The following is a 17497-nucleotide window of genomic DNA, read 5'->3' on the forward strand; positions in this document are numbered from 1 at the left end:
TCACAGCCTTTTTTCAGGGTTTAGATGACTGTCTGAGTTCACACTGAAGCAAATAAGAGAGCGTGTTTGTTCATTCCTCACCCACCACATTTAAGCTGATGTTCATAACGCCGCACGATCACCGGCTGTTAATCTTATTCGTGTAAAGATCCAGAAAGCTGGTAATATCACTTCATGGCATCTCTGAGAAGGAACGCTTTATTTAAAAATATATAATTCCTTGTTTTGCGTTGGTTTAAGTGTGTTGGATGTCTTTTATCTGCTTTGTTCATGCATCTTAATATCACATTTCTTTCTGTTTGTGCCAAGCAGCAATGTGTTGTCTTTTCTAAAGCATGTGATAAATGATAAATTATTCTAGAGATAACTTAGTTTGCAAAAGGTGCTGTTATGTTATGAGTCTTAGGAATGCTAAATGTTAGGAATGTTGTTCCTAACCACAGTTAGCTGAACCTAGCTAGCATTGTGGAATATTATTACAAGTTCAAACAACTGTTCTATTTAAATATATTTTCAAATGTAATTCATTCCTTTGAGGTCAAAGCTGAATTTTCAGCATCATTACTCCAGTCTTCAGTGTCACACGATCCTTCAGAAATCATTCCAATATGCTGATTTGCTGCTCAAGAAACATTTCTGATTATTATCAATGTTGCAAACAGTTTTTCTAGTTTATTATTATTAATTTTTTTTCAGGGTTCTTTGATACTCTACACAAGTAGATACTTACTTAAAGTATACTTTCAAATGTCTGTGTTATCACACCGTACTGTAGGTACTACTTTTCATTTCTTGTCTATATTTGTACACCATGGTATTTGCATAGTATTTTCAGATACTTCAAAGCCGAAGTCAGTGCTGGGTAGTAACCGATTACATGTAATCTGGATTACGTAATCAGATTCCAAAAATTAAGTAATTATATTACTTTTAAAATACTTGTAATCAGATTACAGTTACTTTTTATTGATTAAATAATTACATATTATTCACATTGGTCACATGACATGCAGGTGAACAGTTATAGCATTTCATTTTGTTGTTGTATTTATTTTAATTTTACGTTTTCATGATTTAATTAGCATAATTATTAGCTTTTCATTAAACTTTGACGTAATGTTTAATGCAGTTCATGCTGTTAATGGGAAAGAATGGAATATATTTTCTTTTTCTTTGAATTTTTTTTTTTAAGATTGTCCTATTTAAGTCAATGTGATAAACAAGTTAGGTCAGAAGTAATCAAAAGTAGTCGGATTACCTGAAATGTGCAATGTAATGGATTACGTTACTAATTGCAGTTTTTGTGTAATGCAATTCGGAATCAGTATCAGAATTTGTAAGTAATCTACCCAGCACTGACCATAGTATTACCATGGTACTTGTCCAAAAACAAGGTAATATATGTTACATATTATAACTTTATATACCATTCTCTTCACATTGTTGCCTGACTGACTGTAGTTGACCTGAAATGAAAACTTACCCAAGCGCTGAAATGTGTTCTAAGTTTGCATTATGAACTCTGTTCTGTCACATTTTAGAGTGCAACAATGCGTGAAATAGTAGCTAGTGTTTGTGTTAACCCGAAAAGTGTGGTGGATTAGGCTATTTTTGTTCCCTTAGCATTAATGTAAGAACTGACCCCCGTGATGTCAGACCGACTGTTCATCATGAAGATTAATGCTTTGTTTTCCCTCCAAAAATGAAGCCATAATTTTGAGATCTACGTATAACAACACAAAGAATCAGTGTAAAAGATATGGCACATCTGACCACGATAAATATCAGGCAAATGCAGTGCTGTACAATAATCTACATACATCTACAGGAAACAGCCAATCAGAGGAGAAATATGGAGGTCTGTGTCTGTTGTTAATGTATTCCGTGGCCTGAGGATGAACTCGGAGGCCATGTGACGTATGATTTACACACAAAAGACCACTGACTCTTCACAATGATGTATCTCTGCCTCCGTCTGGTCAGACCCAGTCCTGACATATAATCTTTCTCTTTAAACGCTGATATAGAGATAGATAACAGAGTGTTCTATTGATTCCACTGTTTTTTTCACTGTCAGCTCGGGGCCGACTGCTGTTTTAAACACTAACTTATGCTTCCTGTGTCTTGTATATTCAAAGGATAGGCTCTGCTGTGTCTTATTGTACAATTGCATACTCTTTGGCTAACAGCTAGAGTCAACATGAAATCAAATTTGAGCATATTTACTTTCCTAGTACACACATTTCTGGTTTTATTGTGAACAATTCATCAGTGCACATTACAGCAGTTTACATGAATGTATAAAAGATTATAGCAATATAAGCAAATAGCAATATCAAGAACAAAAAAGCATTACTATATGTTTGCAATTATTTTAAGGGTGAATGTGACTTTATGCCATGGTACTAATGATATCCATGTAACGTGGTTGTTATTTTATTTACTCCATGGTCCTTCCAAGATATGTCCAAAATACCATGGTAGTACCATGTTTTTTTAATTATTATTATAATTGTGACCATAGTATTTACACGGTACTCCAATGTACTTCAAAATATACCATGGTATGTCCAAATATGATAATTTTATGTCCAAACAACCATGCTAGTATCATGGTACTTTTTTGAAAGTAATCATATGATATTTGCATAGTACTTTCAGGCACTTCAAAATATACCATGGTATTACCATGGTACCTATCCAAAAATACGGTAATACCACTGTTAAAAAAAACAAAACAATAGAAGCCCAATAGAAACCATCACAGAAATTCCAATGGTTTCCATTAAAATACCATTATAAACCATTACCTTTTTCCAGTAAAACCATTACAAAATTCCTTTTTGTAGTGTGTTTTGGGCATTTTTCCAATAGGATTTAACATCCCACCAATAGAATCCATCGCATATCAGTAGACACCATTATAGTTTCCATTAAAACCAATACAATTCCCATTATAACCATTAAAACCATTACATTTTCTATTGTGTTTTCAGCAGGGTTCTATTGTTTTTTTCAGCAGGGACCATGGTACATTGCTTCATCCATGGCTCTAAATGAGCATATTTATGGTATTTGCAAGGTTCTTTCAGGTGCTTCAAAGCATGGTTTTACTATGGTACTGGTCTAAAAACTTGGTAATGTGGTACTTTGCTATATATCACAACTCTAAATGATTACCATAAATAATATCATGGTATTTGCATGGCACTTTCATGTGCTTCAAAGCATACCTTGGTTTTGCCATGGTACCTGTCCAAAAATATGGTAATAGCATGGTACTTTGTTATATACCGTATATATAATGACAATACTTTCTCAAAAGCACAAAAGCATACCCTGGTAGTGGCGTGGTACTCATCCAAACAACACAGTAATGCTATTTTTCTTTGATTTTAAAATCAAAATTATTACCATATTTCTATATTTGTACAGTACAAGTACATTAAAGCATACCATGGTATTACCGTGGTACTTGTTCAGAAACGGTAATACCGTGGTATATTGTTATATACTGTATATCATAGTTCTAAATGATTGCCATATTTATATACCATGGTATTTGTATTGTATTTCAAGTACATCAAAGCATACAATGGTATTACCATGAAACTTGTCCGAAAACATGGTAATACCATTTCAAATACTGTAATACCGTGGTATATTGTTATATACTGTATATCATAGTTCTAAATGATTGCCATATTTATATACCATGGTATTTGCATTGTACTCCAAGTACATCAAAGCACATGTACTTGGAGTACAATGTCCAAAAACATGGTAACACCATAGCTCCAAATGATCACCATATTTGTATACGATGGTATTTGCCAAGTACATCAAAGCATACAATGGTATTGGCATGGTAATACCATATCATGTGTGCAGTTACGGTTATCACGATCATGATTACCATTATGGCTGCCTTCTAAAAACCATTTCCATCATCATCCTCACTCGCTAGCGTGAGTCTTACTTCGCTGTCATGCGAGTGTGAAGATTTGGCAAGCAATTTATCTCGAGCTTCATGTTTATTCAATTCAAGTGTTTCCATATTAATACAGTTAATCTAATATCTAACATGTCCACCTTAATTACAACCTTTCTTCTTGTGAACCCTGATCTGCTTCAGTCTGAGCAAAGAGCAATGATTAAAGGAATCCTGCACCTCATTTGCACATTGACTCTGTAGGGTGCACACGAGGCGGGCGCTACTGCTACAGCGTACTGAATCAAAATTACGTGACAGAAAGTGGGTGAAAAGGGAGAGAGTTTAAATTCGCAGAGTATCTTAAAGCGTCTGTAGATACATCAATCCTAGAACTGAGATCAGCACGGTATTCGTGGGGATCTGAAGGCATTTGGGTCACAAACTAGCACCACGGTCAGGTTTATTTTTGCGTGATGATTTTGCAGCTGATCAAAGCGAACAGCTTGCCCGTACTATCAAGTACATTCTGACTCCTTATGAAATTGTTTTGAAGCATTTACACCATTTTAAGCATCCTAAATGTCATAATTCCTATTATTCATAGTCTGATGGCTTCAAAACATCAGAACATCTTAGATTCACCACACCGACGGGGCGTGGAGGTTCTTTTTATAAAAATGTACTAATAAAGCCACTGCAAAATCAAATTATCCACGTAAGTATGCTTGCATCACGCAGGCAGCGGCAGAAACCGAACTTGGCAAAATCGACGTCGGCTCACATTTGCAAATCCTCTGTCAATCTGTCATTAGACATGTTATAAAATAATGATAAGTGTATGCTTCTCGCTCGCTTTAGCGTGCTGCTCTCTGATGTTGATGCGCTGTAATGGGCCAAATGTGCATTGAAATTTGCCTGCTTGAATAAACACAAAACATTCTCTCTCTCTCTCTGCCTCACTTTGTATTTTCCTGATGACTGTGTGTTCTCTGGATCAACACTGACTCGAAGGAAACATAAAAGGGTCAACGAGCTTGCGATGGTAACGTGGCTGCTATTCGATTAGGAGGTTTCAGAAATCTTGAGGTGTCCAGGCCAAAAAATAAGTACCCCTTTTCTCTAAGGAGGTGATATAGGATGAGATAAATAAAAAAATAGGATGAATAAAACGCATTCATTTAACTTTTTTTCTTAAGTAGCACTGTCTAATAGTGACACAGGCATAAGCAGTGTTTATTTTGCCTACTTTAAACTTAAGTTGAGGTGCTGCTCTGATTGGCTGATTACCCTTTCAAATGCAATAACACCCACCTATGTTCGTAGTATTTGTATGTAATATTTACATGTATTCCATGTGTTTACTCATGCACAGCTTTAGAAATATAAACGTATTTATGAATCCTTTATATTATAATTATTTGTGTAGTTTTACTTTTCATTTTCGAGCGCCTAAATTTAACAACCTCTTAACAGCATACAAACCAGATGGGAGATAAATGTACAGTAATTATAATTTTATTATACAATTATTGTTTTATTTTTTTTACTATTAGCTTTATTTTCATTTTATTATACAATTATAATTATCGTTTTTTTTTTTTGAGTTCATATTTTTTAAAAGTAGGTAAAATCATTAAATAAACATACATATATAGCCTTGTTCATATATAGTTATAGTTACATATACATATACATATGTATATATATATATATATATATATATATATATATATATATTTTATCATTATTATTTTTTATGCAATGTATACTATGCGCCTTTTGTAAGACAATTGGAAGAATTTAAGACTTATTGTAAGACAATTGTATGTCTCAATTCATGCATTTATATTCTAATGTTTTTAGAAATTATTTTTGATGAAATGTAAAAAATGTTTTAATAGTATGTTTTTGTGGTTTTAATGACTAGTATGTTAATATAACCATACAAAAACATTTTTAGGTAACATAAATCAATAAAGAGAGAGCTTTTTCCTCATACCGAGTATAAAAAGTACCTGCATCTGATTTGGTTTCTGCTATATTTCCATTTTGCAATTTTATCTGTGGGTTGACAAATCTCGGTTTTAGATTTGCAGAAATCTTTACTGTTCCTCTCATTTCTGTCCTGTTTGCAGTATCTGGGTGTGGATGAACAGAGATTAAATGAATCATTGTCAGTTAATATGACCACATGTGTGGGAGAAGCTGTTTTTACATGTACGTGATGTTAACACCTCGGCAGATGTTGACTTGGGTGACAGATGAAAGCTCAGCTCTTTTCTGTGAACTAAGAGATCTTCATAATCACAAACAGCAATGTCGATCAGCTATCTTTCTTTCTTCCTCCTACATGAGCTGAAATGTGAGGTCAAAGTTAAACTAAACTCCGTTTTATCATGTAAACATCGACAGCATTTGTGGCAGATGTCAGAAAATGACGATCAGTCATGAAAAAAAAAACAAAAAAACTCATGTTTACTAGAATCAAACTGGGATATTTTTCCAGAGGATTTAAAGGCAGAAATGCGAAACTTGTGTGTTTGGTAAAGCACTTGCAGTATATTAATTATTTAGTAAAAAAAAAAAAAAAAAACTTTTATGTTAAAGTTGTTTATGTTTCTTTTTTGATTCTTTTTCTAGGCAGATGAACGTCTGGTTGTGTGTTTCTGCCACATGCACAATTTATTGGTGTCACATTGACACTGAGAAGAAAAGATTGGATATAAACTACACAAATAAGATTAGCAAGTGATTCTAGTCTCAAGCAAACACATGTAGAGTTTACATTTTTTGGCTAGGAATGTTCGATGCATAGACATGATAGAGAAACAAGCTACATTTTTTAGTTTCAGCAATACTTATTCTTCATACATTCCCCTTTTTTATTCCCCTAGTAAGTATCAGCTGTATGCAAAGTGACCCACGCTTGGTTTTCGACCATTAAAAATGGGTAAAATTCAACAATTTGGACATGGAGCCACATTGAGATGCCTATATCTATTTGACTAAATCATATAGAGCCTTGACGATGAAGATTTAATTTTCATCTAAAATCATATTGGAGTATCTTTAATATTACTTGAGTTACAGGCATGCAAACTTTGGAAAATGTAAATTAATGACACACAGACAAGTACGTTCTGTGCAATTGTTTTGATAGGGGGGAACAAGATACATTTCTAGTTTCAATATTAGTTGTTCTTCAGATATTCTTCTTTGACTATAGTAGGAATCAGCTGTATGCAAAATGACCCACATTTGGTTTTTGACAACTGAAAATGTGTAGAATTGAACAATTTACTCTTGGAGCCATATTGAGATCCCAATATCTCTAGTAATGAACCATATAGGGCCCTAAAAAGGAAGATAACCAAAGAAAAGCTTGTTAAAAACCAAAATTGAAAAAGGATATTAAGGATATATATTTAATACTTCTTGAGCTATGCAACATTTGGATTAAAAAGTCCCCCCCCCCCATTTTTCAACTTTCACTTGGCATATAATGAAACAAAGATTGCTAAAGTCAACAGATTTTACCAATAGACTTACCGATCTCTGTGTGAAAATTAAATAATAATGCTTCCATCTTCCTGAAGTCATTTTTACCCTCCTGTAATTTCACTCCATATCTCAGATGAAAATTATCATTTTGACCCTCGTCTACAAAATAGTGGATTACTCAGTAAATATACATTCATGCCATTTAATATTTTGGCTTTCATCACTACTTATGTTTTGTCTTTCTCCAGAAAAAAATCTAAAGTTTTGAGGCAGCGAACTAGATTTGACACAGAATGACCCTACATTAAAAACCCATGTTAGATCAACAGAAGTCCCCCAAATGTTGTCCCAACCAGTCAAACTGACTTAACAAAAAATCTAAAAATAAACAATATTGCTTCAAATTGATGCCGTTTTTGTTGTGTTGTGATGCTAAGAGCTCGTCCTTTTACATTTGTTCATTCTCAGCGATCTTCAGGCTTGTGTGTTAAACGTTATGGTCTATGTACAACTAAAACTATATTCCGTATATCTTTGTTTCGTAAGGCGATTGTGCCTTACAAGTTAATTTTGTTAACTTTCAGCAGTGCACTAGCATATGGATGCCCTCGAATCTAGCAGACGTGAACTAAAAGCCACAAAACTCCCATTTTGATTTCATGCTTTGCTTCAGATGCACTTCTAAAACCTCTCAAAACATTTTAACTATAGAGGACGTGTTTGAAAAACAAAACTGACAGAGATGACAATCTGAAACCTCGCTTTATAAAAGTTTCAGGTAAAGGAACTCTTGCACTTTAAATAGCTCTTTGGCGAACAGCAATATCTGGAACAGCCCTCCATCATACCGTGTACCTCAGACCAACAGACAGCGTCATAATTTTCAGGGCAGTCGCTATTTTCCTCTTTTCCTTTCCATTTCTCTGTCTTCCTTGTGGCAAGCTCAACTTGTAATGGTTGTCTTTAAATATTCATTCTCTTTCATTTCTGTGTTTGAGGCTGGGTCGGCCCAGAAAGACATGCTCAATGATTGAGCAGCGTCTACTTTTCCTTTTTACCTGCACGAGAACGTTTGAAAGGTTTTAGCAAAGCGTCACTCACTTCCAGTCACCTTTTCAAAAGGCCGGCTGAAATAAAGTGTTGCACAGTCAGCGATAGAGAGAAGCGCGGAGGAGAGACAGACGTGCTTTCAAGGATAGATGGAGTGTCGCTCTCCCCCCCCAAAAAAAGACTGTAGACTCAAGTCTCTGAGCAGCTCATGTGTTACCCATCAATAGAGATTACAGTATCTCTGTATAAATATGCACCATATGAAACAATGTGTAACATGAAAGTTTAATTGTATGGCTGCTGTAGTGAATTTAAAGAGGCTTGACCAAACCAGTTTGCTCAACGTCTTGTGGCTGTATGATTAACCGGCTGATGTAGCAAACCTTGTTTTACTAGCATCGCTGTTCACTTCGCTATTCAGAATGCCTTTAAATGCCAATTCGGTTCCTGAATTTAAAATAAGGAAAGAGGCAAACAGAATGCGTAATTGTAAATCGAATTTGAGGAGTTAAAATGTAATTAACTTTAAAGAACTGTAAGTGTAATTTTTTTATTTAAATTAAAAATACATATATTTTTAACATATTTGAGGAGTTAAAATGTTATTATTTTCAAAGAGTTGTAAGTGTAGTTTTAAATTACAATTAAATTACAATAATTAAAAATCAACTTTAATATTTAATTTCAATTTTATTTTCAGTATGAATTAGCAATAAACATTATCATGTTCACATAGGTGGGGTTTTGTTTTGTTTTCACATGTCACACGTGGGGTACTATGATATTTTACTTTATTTTGAACTTCGAAATTTCATGGATCATTACATTGGATTGATTTTTATTTTTATTTTTGGTATAAACTTACGATTGTGATGGTCATTTAGTGGTGCTGTATAGCAAAAATAAAATAGTTTTGATGGCTGTGTTGTTTATTCATTTTTATCAGTATTTAATGAAATGGCTAATCAGAAAAAGTATATTGTAATTGTAGGATTAAATACGTGTAGTTAGTCAAATTATTTGCCTCGAAACTTTAATTATTTATGTCTCTAAACTTGCTTGATTCAATAATATTCTCTTCCTGTAATTTCAGTTCACATTTCAATTTAACATCCTGTGAAAAAACAAAAAAACAAATTGGAATGACAAATTTTACCCAACCCTGCATTTTCATCAAAACTTATTTCTATAACAAATCATGGTTAGTCTAACCGCATCTCTTTAATTTACAATAGATATAATTGAAATTTATCTCAGAATTCCTAGTCAGCCAGTTCCTGATTTACACTACTTCTTGAACAAAGGTGCATGAAAGGTAAAAAACAGACAGCATAAAGACGGACGTCCCATCGTGCCAGTCTTAAATCAAAGTGATGATAGCATCTCATTACACTTCTTTGTACCGCAGCCAATTTCACATTCATTACTAATAACTCCAGCAAAACCTCTTATAATCAGAACATTTGGAAAGATTCACTAACATGCATGTGATTATTTAGACCTTTTTCCTGACCTCTTGTATTCACAACGTCTGCGTGTAAAACTATAATCAAGCTGCTCATCGCAAGCCACTTCTACACTGCCTAGAGATGTATGGGGTCAATGGCACCCTTTCATTTTTCTCTTCAAATGCGAGCGAATGCCAATAGCACATCCGAATGAGAGAGTGCGCAACGGTTTAGGCCTCCATTACAGCCCGGATGAAAGAACTGGGTCCCGATTGCCAGCACTTCATCAGTATGTGGTCGTGTCCCAGCGACTCGCCCGAGGGCCGGAGAGCCGCCTCAAATTGGAGCTGACATCACCCAAATCTAAAAGCAACAAATCACACATTTTCATTGGGCACTGATCTCCTGGCCAGGCCCTGTGCCGGCGTCAGCACAATCAAGGCTGCCATGCTGATTCCTGACGACCGTCCGACTGCTCACTCCAGCTGTTGCTAGCTAGCAAAGCAGAAATGTGCCGAACATGGCCTATTGCCACAGACAGCAGTCTCGGCCCCGTGTGCCATCCCAACACAGCCATGGCAGATTGGCCATTGTAGGGCGATTGTACGGTGAATTGTGTTAGGAGCAGATACCAGCCTGAAGCGAGTCAGAACAGTCAGCGGCCATCTTGCCAGTGCCTCCAGCAACTATTTCCAGTCAAGTTTCAGCTTCTGTCGGCTTGAAGGGGGAAATGACAAAATCTCCAAAAGACTTTGGCAAGCCTACTTTGCAAGAATGTCCATTTTTAAAGAAAATATGCTGTGTTTGTGCATGCAAAACTCCAGACAATGACGCTAAGATCTTCTTGGTGGTTGCCAGGGTGTTGCTATGTGGTTGCTAAGGTGTTGCGGTATGTTGCTATATTAAAAATATATATATATATAAGAAGAAAATGATTTTGAATTTTTTTGCATTACCCAAAAACATATGCACATATATTATACGTATATTATATTAAGCTTTCTTTTAAAGACTGTTACTCAAAATGATATATAATCAACTCAAATTCATCCTAATGTGGTGGGTATTTTATGGTATACCATATGGCAAAATATATCAAATAAATAAATGCATATACCATATATACGTATGTATACGCTCTCACATAAAATGAAACAATATAAAACTATATAAAATAATTTTCCTTGTTCCCTGTTACAGGTGCATCTCAATAAATTATAATGTCGTGGAAAAGTTCATTTATTTCAGTAATTCAACTCAAATTGTGAAACCCGTGTATTAAATAAATTCAATGCACACAGACTGAAGCAGTTTAAGTCTTTGGTTCTTTTAATTGTGATGATTTTGGCTCACATTTAACAAAAACCTACCAATTCAACATCTCAACAAATTAGAATATGGTGACATGCCAATCAGCTAATCAACTCAAAACACCTGCAAAGGTTTCCTGAGCCTTCAAAATGGTCTCTCAGTTTGGTTCACTAGGCTACACAATCATGGGGAAGACTGCTGATCTGACAGTTGTCCAGAAGACAATCATTGACACCCTTCACAAGGAGGGTAAGCCACAAACATTCAGTGCCAAAGAAGCTGGCTGTTCACAGAGTGCTGTATCCAAGCATGTTAACAGAAAGTTGAGTGGAATGAAAAAGTGTGGAAGAAAAAGATGCACAACCAACCCGAGAGAACCACAGCCTTATGAGGATTGTCAAGCAAAATTGATTTGGGTGAACTTCACAAGGAATGGACTGAGGCTGAGGTCAAAGCATCAAGAGCCACCACACACAGACGTGTCAAGGAATGTGGCTACAGTTGTCGTATTCCTCTTGTTAAGCCACTCCTGAACCACAGACAACGTCAGAGGCGTCTTACCTGGGCTAAGGAGAAGAAGAACTGGACTGTTGCCCAGTGGTCCAAAGTCCTCTTTTCAGATGAGAGCAAGTTTTGTATTTCATTTGGAAACCAAGGTCCTAGAGTCTGGAGGAAGGGTGGAGAAGCTCATAGCCCAAGTTGCTTGAAGTCCAGTGTTAAGTTTCCACAGTCTGTGATGATTTGGGGTGCAATGTCATCTGCTGGTGTTTGTCCATTGTGTTTTTTGAAAACCAAAGTCACTGCACCCGTTTACCAAGACATTTTGGAGCACTTCATGCTTCCTTCTGCTGACCAGCTTTTTAAAGATGCTAATTTCATTTTCCAGCAGGATTTGGCACCTGCCCACACTGCCAAAAGCACCAAAAGTTGGTTAAATGACCATGGTGTTGGTGTGCTTGACTGGTCAGCAAACTCACCAGACCTGAACCCCATAGAGAATCTATGGGGTATTGTCAAGAGGAAGATGAGAAACTAGACCAAAAAATGCAGATGAGCTGAAGGCCACTGTCAAAGAAACCTGGGCTTCCAGACCACCTCAGCAGTGCCACAAACTGATCACCTCCATGCCACGCCGAATTGAGGCAGTAATTAAAGCAAAAGGAGCCCCTACCAAGTATTGAGTACATATACAGTAAATGAACATACTTTCCAGAAGGCCAACAATTCACTAAAAATGTTTTTTTTTTTTTTATTGGTCTTATGAAGTATTCTAATTTGTTGAGATGTTGAATTGGTGGGTTTTTGTTAAATGTGTGCCAAAATCATCACAATTAAAAGAACCAAAGACTTAAACTACTTCAGTCTGTGTGCATTGAATTTATTTAATACATGAGTTTCACAATTTGAGTTGAATTACTGAAATAAATGAACTTTTCCACGACATTCTAATTTATTGAGATGCACCTGTATATGTATATGGTCCATTCTACAGAATTGGTCCAAAGTCAGAGTTGGAAACATCTTTGAATTGTATGTATGCAAATTGTATATTATACAAGATACACGTTTCTATTACCGGTAATTGTGCAGTTAATTATCATCATGTATTTTCAGAAAGGTTTGGAATATTTGTCCTCTCCCCAAATTTGTCACTACCGAAACACAGTAATAATCATTTAATTAGAAGGGTTATATTGACCTATTAAGATTTTGCTTACATCTACATTGTAAAGGTATCTTTTTGTTATTTTATTAAAATTTCAGAGGTAAATCAATAACAATTAAATTTTTAACAGTATTTCTAGTGTAATTTATGAGATTTATTGCATTTTGAATCCAATTTTTCTTGTAAAAGGCAAAAAGTTGATCATACTGATTTCAAAGTTAAGGATTCATTAGTTTGAATATACATTGAACCAAAGACTATCATAACATCTTAGTTGATAATTCTTAATTTTTGACAAAACATCCCATGTTTCGGTAGTGACAATAATGCTTTGGTAACGACCACATCACATTACAGAATTTTAAATCACATACTAAAACAACTACTAAAACATACTAAAATACAACAAAAAAATAAAATAAAATAAATAATAAAATTGCATAACTGTACTAAAATTTCCCCCCAATACGGTAAACTGTGATAATGTGATACATATGAGGACTCATGAACAACTATCACTAAACAAAAAACACAGCCGTGCATCATTCAGGTAACAACACAGTATTGAGAATCAAGGGGATGTAAACTTTTGAACGGGGTCTTTTTTTATTTTCTCTTGTGGATTATATGTAGACATCTTTTATGTGTAATATCTTATTCAGGTCAGTACTAAATCAATAATAACATGCATTTTGTATGATATCTCTTATTTTGGTAAAATAATTAACATTTTGCAGATTCTGAAAGGGGGTGTAAACTTTTGACCTCAACTGTATGTGTGTGTGTTTGTTTTATTAATATTATTTATTATTGTCATTTAATATTTTAGGAAAGTAAGGATTATGTATTCTTTCTATCTGTCTGTCTATCTGTAACAAACATATTACTTTCATATATTATATAATCGACTTCAATTTTAACTTCAGTAATTTCATGTTGTGGGTATGTTGTGGCAAAATGAATATCTTAAAAAAAAAAATCAATCTTAAAACAATTTTTTTTTTTTAATTATTTCTTGAATGACTGTTGAATTATTTGACAGTAATTAATTTAGTTCAAAGACAATTAAAACATTAACAGGTTGGGCTTTCTGTCAGGTTGGGCCAGCTAACATTCATGCACATTGAGAATGGACTGATGACTGTGCCAAAAACTGCCATGTTGAGCACTGCAGTTTCTCCCATTCATTTGTCTCCTCTTTATACTGTCTCTGAACACTCTCAAACAGTATATCAGCAGCTTTATGTGTTGTAAGACTGATGCAGACTGTGATATGTGCATGAATAAAGCATGCCAGTGCTGTATAAATGTGAGCGTGCATCTATTGGTTATGAATTGCCTTTTTCAGCGGCGTTCCTGATGCTGACAGTGGAAAAATGGAACATCAGTTATGTGTTTCCATTAAATGGAGCCCAAAAGGCCTCGGGTTACTGTTGTTGGTACATCTCAATCTATTTTGACAATCTTGTCTATTGGCATGTGTATATCTGAGCTAATGCGTGCATGAGCGAGTGTGTGTGCCAACTACAGCGATCACGTGCAGGCCATCTGTGAGCACGCGAGCCAGGAGGATGTAATGGGTCCTGCTGTCAGGCCGGTAGCCCTCAGGTTATCTGTCACTCATGGAGATATGAATTAGCTGTGACTCCATCAGGATTCAGCTTTCCCCCTCATCCTGTAAACATAGCCGGGGTTCACTGACCCAAACCTCAAAACACAGCCCATATGCCCTGCCCAAACCTGCCGTCCCGATACAGACCGGCTGCATGTAAACAGCTTTGGAAGGCCTGTAAAGTCTATGAGGAAGTTACGATGTGACCGCACATTTCCGTATGGATTTATGAGCATGCAGTGATTGTCAGGAATTTATTTATTTTTTTTTCCAGTAATGAGAATCATGGTCTGGAACAGCATGTAAAAAAAAAAAAAAACACTTGAACAATGAAACTGCTAATAATAAAAAAGTTTCAGTAACTATAGGATAATTATAAATGTATCACTTTTTGTAAGAATGTCTTTTTTATGTTATGTTGACCTATGTATTTATTTTGCAAAACAATTAAACATCGGAATGTAAATGTTCCTTAAATACTCTTTTGTGAATACTGTATGTATCTTTAATTAATGTTGTCATATGAATAACCAGTCGGTAAATTGACAATCAGTGTGTTCCCACTTGCACTAGAAAGCAAAAAAGAAACAATAGAATTTTCTTAAATCCAAATATATATATATAAAACAGATTTACAGTGTTAATATTTGCTATGGAACTGCGTCATCACAGTCTACGAAAACAGTTCATTACCAATCAAACATCATCTAAATATGACTCGTGATTCAGTGAGGGTTCAAAAGAATCATACATTCACAAATCGGACATTACAGCTTGTGCTGTGATTTAAATGCTGGCGCATGCTCTAACAAGATGATATCTGAAGAAACCAATATAGATTGTGGCAAAATCTTATCTATTTGTTTTTATCAAATTTGGGAGCATTGAGTTGCAGTCTTATGCCATGTCAAAGTATGCTAAAACTTAATTAAAAATAATAATAATACATTTTAAGGACATCTGATGTATAAGATTATCCAGAGCCATTCTCTGCCATACTCTGCAAACATAGCATTTTGATAAAAATTTGCGAACTAATTCATAAATAATTGGCGTCCCAGGTTAAACGACGTGCTCGCGTTTTAACCCATCTCTTAGAGTAGAAAACTGTGGAAATGTTCCAACACAAGTAATTTTCCGAACATTTCACTCCAGGGTCCCCCATTATTTTGCTGTTCATTTGACATGTGACACTTAACGACTCTCTGACATTTTTGCCCACAAATTTGAGTTTATTTTCAGTCCAGTTAGTGCGCTTAAAATGCTTTATTTCTGTGTGGTTTAAAATCAGTGTCTGGATGCACACGGCCCTTTTCCACCGCTGTGACTTAATTAGGCAGAGGACTGACACTTCTCAAGTGGCTGTCTGACAAGATGATCCACACGGGCCCGGAGAAGATGGTACAAGCACATTTGCTGGATTAGGCATTCAGGGGGAAGCTCTGTCTATGTAGATGTGTTTTGCAAAAAATCTTCCTTCTAAATGACTAAGACTTTGAAATGACAGAGAATGCAGGGGTCCAAAAGCATTCAGCGATGTGGAAGATGATAACCAGGGGTGTGTCTAGTTTAGTAGCAATACTCACTTATGCAGTGCAGGACCAGAAATGTTGTTTTCTTGCTGCAAGTCATCAATAATGATCAAATTTATGTTCGCCATATACAGATTTACATCATGGAGAAGTGGGGAGTGAAATGAAACACATCCCAGATCTTAAAAAAGGCCTTTGGTAATTGCACAGCAATATTTATCAGGACAGTAATGTAATAATCAGCATAATCGCTTGCTCATTTACTCTCATCCTATTGTTCTTTTAGCATGCGGTGTTGCTTTTATTTTTTTTTCCACTGCCATCCCGTATAAACATAAGAGACACAGTTAATTAATTGCGGGGTTGTTTAAACCCCTGATTGTGTATCCGATTGGAGCTCGCCTTTAATGTGGCAATAAATCTCAAATGACTTTGAATTATTGTTCTGAATTAATATTAGAAACAGCTAATTTCCTCCCCCTGATTACAATGACGAAAAGGATCCAGGCCCTTAATGTGAATCTCTGACATTGAGCGGCTACCTCGAAAACCATTTCAAATGTTCCCCCATCACACGTGCCCATCCAGTGGCAGGGTCGTTTCAAATTTCGCCATTAACCGCAAAGGCTAAATGACTCAATTGTGAGTTACCGCGGCCGTGGCACGCTTTCATTTGACGAGACACTTCAGAGGCGCACTCTCAATTTTAATTAAGAAACACAAATGACCGGAATATTGCATTCGTTTTGTCATATTGTTCAGCCTATCTTAAATCATCCTCAGGCTTCCATTTAAAGGAAGTTGGTATTCTGAAGCATAATGGCTCAACGGAGGGAATCAGGAATCCATCGGTGAGGCAAGGCGCTAAATAATTTATGGCTTTAATCTGTGCACTGAGGTGTGAGCTCTATGGCTGTAATTATAAATGCAAGGAGGAATTATTGCGGAATACTTTAACTGCATTAGGAGTCATCTGATGAGCTATCGTGATTGCCTGCTCATTTCCAACAATGGAGGGCACGCCGGTGTCAGGATGCGCAAATCACCAGGTGCTTTCTCCCATTTACTATCAAATGTCACTTTCCTGTTATAAAACAGATACGATGGGGAGTGGTAATTGGTGGCTTGATTGCTTAAAAAAGGAAGGAAACCGCATAAAATGTTGCAAGTTCAGAGGGTAATTATCATTTTTCATAGTTTTAGAAGATGAGGTGTATCATAAGCAATCGTAGATAGCCGAGTGACATCATCAGGGTCAAATGTTATAGGTGAGAACGGGGCTAGTTGTCTGATTTATTACTCCAATGAATATTTCACGATTTATGCAGTCTTGGCTACAAAAACAATGAAAACTGAATAATTCTGAATTATAGTTCAAGAACACTGTTTGTTTTGTGGGGTGCAATCTGACATTAAACAGCCTTTTATTAATAATAAAACTAT

This window comes from Onychostoma macrolepis, chromosome 23 (assembly GCF_012432095.1).
Source record: "Onychostoma macrolepis isolate SWU-2019 chromosome 23, ASM1243209v1, whole genome shotgun sequence".
Classification (NCBI taxonomy): Eukaryota; Metazoa; Chordata; class Actinopteri; order Cypriniformes; family Cyprinidae; genus Onychostoma; species Onychostoma macrolepis.